This window comes from Chionomys nivalis, chromosome 1 (assembly GCF_950005125.1).
Source record: "Chionomys nivalis chromosome 1, mChiNiv1.1, whole genome shotgun sequence".
In the NCBI taxonomy this organism is placed as follows: domain Eukaryota; kingdom Metazoa; phylum Chordata; class Mammalia; order Rodentia; family Cricetidae; genus Chionomys; species Chionomys nivalis.
The window spans coordinates 37,443,873-37,449,759 of NC_080086.1; positions in this window are offsets into that span (position 1 = coordinate 37,443,873).

The window sequence follows — 5,887 nt, forward strand, 5'->3', positions numbered from 1 at the left end:
AGAGATTCTACTCAGGTCATCAGTCTTGCATGGCAATCACTTTACCTGCTGGGCCTCTCCCTGGCCCCCACCATGCAGATCTTGAGCCTCTGTGATCATGCAGGCTAATTCCTGCATATGTATTTGTGCACATGGACAGTCTCTGAATTTTGAGGATTAGACTTGTAACTATTTGACCTTAAGATGCCTTTATTGTAGCTGGAGAGATGACTCAAGTTAAGAACACAGGCTGTTCCTCCAGAGGTCCTGAGTTCAACTCCCAGCAACCACATGGTGGCTCACCACCATCTATAATGAGATCCGGTGCCCTTTTCTGGGATGCAGGCAAGCATGCAGGCAGAGCACTGTATACATAACGAATAAATCAATCTTTACAAAGGAGATGTCTTTATCAGGACGTAACTACCATTGTGCTCTGTGGAAGGCAACCGAAAAGGAGCTGTGGCAAGAGTGAGTCTCTGGTCGGGATGTAGCTCAGGGGTGGAGCACTTGACTAGCATGTGGAAGGCTTTGAGTCAGATCCACAGCTTTGGGTGTGTGGGTGTGGGACAGGGACGGAGTTGGGGTAGGGGTGGGTCCTAGCCTTCCAATCTCCCAGTGCTTTCCCTCTGAGATAGCTCTTAGAGTCTTTTGCAGAACACTAAAGTTCTTTTTTTTTTTTTTAAATTTATTTATTATGTATATAGTGTTCTGGGCACCAGATCTCAAAGATGAGTGTGAGCCATGATGTGGTTGCTGGGAATTGAGCTCAGGACCTCTGGAACAGCAGTCAGTGCTCTTAACCACTGAGCCATCTCTCCAGCCCCAACACTTAAGTTCTTGAAGGGGAGGGCTGCACTCAGGGTATGTAAATCAGAATCTCTGGGGTGGGGGTCTGGCAATGGTAGTCTGTTAAGTTCTCCAGTGCATAAAAATAGTTTAGAACCAGCCCAGGTTGTCCTGATGTCTGGTCCTATCCACAGTGCCTGCATCAGTAGATTTGGGTTGGGGTCAAAGAATTTGCATTTCTGACATGTTCTTAGGTGCTACCGATGCTTGAGGTCTTGGGGTCTCACCTTAAGAAGCTCTGTCCAGGAGGATCAGGACTGAGGAGCAGAACCCAAGTCCCTGAATTGGACTCCTTGAACTGAGGAAAACCAGATAGAATGTACCAGATAGATGTACATCAAAGGATTAGCTGAAAGAGTTACTTTGCATAGCAGCCCAAGTTCAAAATTTAGGGCTCTGATGTGCTTTGTAGTGTTACACAATGTTTTTATTTCATTATTATTATTATTATTATTATTATTATTTAAAGCAGGATTTCTCTGTGTAGCTTTGGAGCTTGTCCTAGAACTCACTCTGTAGATCAGGCTGGCCTCCAACTCACAGAGATCAGTCTGCCTCTGCCTCCCATGCACTACCACTGCCCTGCTATACAGTGTCTTCTTTAAAACTCACTTTCTGTGAGTTCGAGGCCAGCCTGGTCTACAGAGTGAGTTCCAGGACAGCCTGGTCTATAGAGTGAGCTCCAGAACATGATCCAAAGCTACACAGAAAAACCCTGTTTCAAAAAACAAACAAACAAACAAACTCTTTTTAATTGTGTGTACACTTGAATCCAGGGAATTGCACTCAGGTTGCCAGGGTAAAGCTGCCTTTACCCACTGAGCCATCTTGCCAGTTCCACACAATGTTTTCTTATAGTGATTTCATTTGCATTTTAATAAATGAAGCTTGTCTGAAGATCAGGAAGTAAAACACCCCACTGGTCAGCCTTACAGATCAGGCAGTGGTGACACACACCTTTCATCCCAGTAGCCACACTAGTTGCCATAGAAACTGGGTGGTGCATGCCTTTAATCCCAGTGGTGCACATCTTTAATCCCAGCCCTAGAGAAGAATGTAAAATGGGAGGAAACAGCTTTTAGACAGTCTCATTCTGAGATTCCTGGAGGTAGGATTGCCATTTCAGACTGAGGTAGAGGTAAGAGCCAGTGGCTGGCTGTTTTGCTTTTCTCACCTTCAGGTTGAACCCCAATTTTTGCCTCTCAGTTTTTATTAATCACGCTACATTTTTCTATTAAAAATTAGTTAATATTTTAAAATCGGAGAGATTTATACATAGGTCTGGAGATGTAGCTTAGTTGGCAGAGTGCCTATACAGCCTGCTAGAAATCCTAGCTTTTATCCCTAGCCCTGCATAAAACAGATGTACTGGTATATTCCTCTAATACCAGCACTTGGGAGGTAAAGTTAGGAGGTTCAGGAGTTCAAAGTCATGCATGGCTACAAAGCAAGTTGGAGGCCACCCTGGCCTACAGTTTCTCAATATCAATCAATCAATCAATAAAAATACACCTAAAAAAGCCTATCTCCCAGTAAATCTTCCAAATGGTGTGATATCAGTTAGTAAAAGCTATCTAATGAACTAGTAAAATAGTAAAAAGTAGTATACTCTTGATATCAGCTATCAAGTTGTGTGGTCATTTGTTATGCAGCAATAGCTAGCTGATATAATTAGCAGACTCCTCATTAACTACAGTTTTTATGGCAAAATCCTGGGCTCTGGCAACCTTGGCAGGCTATGGTCAAGTCATTGGTAATGAGGGAACACGGCCCAGTACTGCTACCAGAAGTCAGAGGAATTGCTCCCTTAGTGACCTCCAATAAACAAAGTCAAATTCTTGACTATGTTGCAGAAAGAATGTCAGGATGAGTCAGCCTGAAGCTGAGTTAGTGAGTTTATTAGGTAGAAATGATGAATACATGCTTCAGGTTTAAAGAGAGTGAGAGAGACTCTTTTTTTAAAAAATATATTTATTTATTATGTATACAATATTCTGTCTGTGTGTATGTCTGCAGGCCAGAAGAGGGCACCAGACCTCATTACAGATGGTTGTGAGCCACCGTGTGGTTGCCGGGAATTGAACTCAGGACCTTTGGAAGAGCAGGCAATGCTCTTAACCACTGAGTCATCTCTCCAGCCCCAGTGAGAGAGACTCTTAAGGGCAACGGACATTTACAAGAAATAGGTGTGAGCTATGTGTCTTTACAGTAATACTGTTTGTATAACTTGATGGTTTTCTAAGTTACATTATTTAAAAGATGTAATTTAAAAAATGATTTAGTTTTATTATTTTAGAATTATATGTTTTTTAAAAAATATTTATTTATTTATTATGTATACAACATTCTTTCTGTGTGTATGCTTGCAGGCCAGAAGAGGACACCAGACCTCATTACAGATGGTTGTGAGCCACCATGTGGTTCCTGGGAATTGAACTCGGGACCTTTGGAAGAGCAAGCAATGCTCTTAACCTCTGAGCCATCTCTCCAGCCCTAGAATTATATGTTTAAGTTCGTGTCTATGTGACTTGTATATGTAGGTTTGTGTCTCTGTGTATATATAGGTCTGTGTTTGTAGGTGCTGGTGCACACAGAGCCCAGAAGAGCATGTCAGATCCCTAGAGCTGGAGTTACAGGTGGTTTTGAACTGCTAGGTGTGGATGCTGGGAACTGAACTCAGGTCCTCTCTTAACCACTGAGCTATCTCTCTAGCTCTTTGAAGGATATAGTTACAAACAGAGTTTAAAAATTAGGTTAAAATATTAGAAGCGATTTATTTATTTCTCTTAAAGAATTTCCCTCAGGGCCGGGCAGTGGTGGTGCAACGCCTTTAATCTCAGCACTCGGAAGGCAGGGGCAGGTGGATCTCTGTGAGTTCGAGGCCAACCTGGTCTACAAGAGTTCCAGGGGTTTCTCTGTGGTTTTGGAGCCTGTCCTGGAACTAGCTCTTGTAGACCAGGCTGGTCTCGAACTCACAGAGATCCACCTGCCTCTGCCTCCCAAGTGCTGGGATTAAAGGCGTGCGCCACCACCGCCCAGCAAGCTTCAAATCTACAGAGAAAACTTGTCCCGGAAAAAAAAAATTTCTTAAGGAAATGAAATGATAAGGTTTTTGTGAGGTATCTGTTTGGATTTACAGATGAGGGAGAATGCTAAACCAGGTAAACTCACAGCCATAAGCATTCTGGCCCTAAACTAACACTGCTGTTCTCACTGAGTTTATTGGATTTATGGGAATGCGGGTGACCCCAAAAAAGCTTCTTCAATGAAATGACCCACCCTAGCATGGATAATGAGCCCCAAAAGCTGTGTAGATGGAGTCCCCCTCCAGTTAATTTTATACTTTGTGTGTATCCTCACTTCTCAGGAGACCTCATGCACAGTGGGAGAAGGGCAGAAATATACACAGCAGGCAGCTGTGGTTCCTAGGGAAGGAGTGCCTGGAATTGCAGTGGAGTGTCCCAGCTGTTTCCATCTTGATGGTGAAGTCCAGCCTTCTGCAACAGTTGCCTCCTAGTGACAGGTGAATCACAGTCTGGCCTTATCTTGGTGGACACTGGATGAGAGACAGTAAAACCTTTTTCTTTCTTGTTTTCTTTCTTTCTTTCTTTCTTTCTTTCTTTCTTTCTTTCTTTCTTTCTTTCTTTCTTTCTTTCTTTCTTTCTTGTTTTCTTCCTTCCTTCCTTCCTTCCTTCCTTCCTTCCTTCCTTCCTTTCTTCCTTCCTTTTCCTTCCTCCCTCCCTCCCTCCCTCCCTCCCTCCCTCCCTCCCTCCCTCCCTCCCTCCCTCTCTCTCTCTCTCTCTCTCTCTCTCTCTCTCTCTCTCTCTCTCTCTGTCTCTCTCTCTCTTTCTTCTATCTTTCCTTCCTTCCTTCCTTATTTTATTTTTGATTTTTGAGACAGGGTTTCTCTGTGTAACAGTCCTGGCTGTCCTAGAACTCACTCTGTAGACCAGGTTGGCCTCAAACTCACAGAGATCTACTTGCCTCTGCCTCCCAAGTGCTGGAATTAATCCCAAATTCTGGGATTAAAGGCATGTGCCACCACACCTAACGTTCTTTTCTTTTTTAAAAAATCACATTTATTCATTTTATCTTACATGTGAGTTTGTGGCCTCCGTGTGTGTTTGTGCATGCTTGGCGTCTACAGAGATCAGAAGAGGACACTAGACCCCTTGGAACTGGAGTGATAAATGGGTATGAACCACCATGTGGGTACTGAGAATTGAACCTGGGTCCTCTGCAGGAGCAATAGGTAATGTTAACCACTAAGCTGTCTCTCCAGTCCCTCAAAGCATTTTCTGTACCCATTACCCCAATGACCTTGTCAGGTCAGGTGGAATTACATTCCCGTCGTGCAGATGAAGAGTCCACGCATCAGAGATCCCAGCGACCCTCTAGAGCCACACATAACAGAGGAGGACAAGTACCCTCACTCCTCACTTAGTCTAGGACTTCCTCCCTTTCATCTGGCAGCCAACTGTTAGTCTTCCTGGGTAGTGAGACCTGGTGAGCACCAAAGTCCAAATCTGCAAATCAATAAGCAGAATGTTTTCAAGAAGGGGGGCCTTAGGCAGGGGAGAAAAGTCATTTACTACAGAAGCCTGACAACCTGAGTTTGTTCCCACTAACCAACTCCACAGAGTTGACCTCTGACCTCCACACATGTGCCCACATAAACATATCATGCCCCCGTGTAATAAACAAATAAAATTTAAAAGAAACAGGGTGGCTGTGAGATGGCTCTGTAGGTAAAGGTCTTTACTGCTAAACTGGAAGACCTGAGTGTGATCTCTGGGACCCACATTGTGGAACCGACTCCCATGGCTTCCATGGCTTGTCCTCTGACCTCCACATACATGCAGTGGCATGTGCTTGCTCACACATGCTCACTATATGTGTGTGTGTGCGCGTGTACATATATGTATGTATATTATATACACACACCTATATATCTCTGTGTATGTGTACACTAATATAAAACAAAAAGCTTAAAAGAAGGGAAATTCTGTGTCCAGTGTTTTCTCTTTGAGAATATTGCTCGCCATATGTCTGACATCTA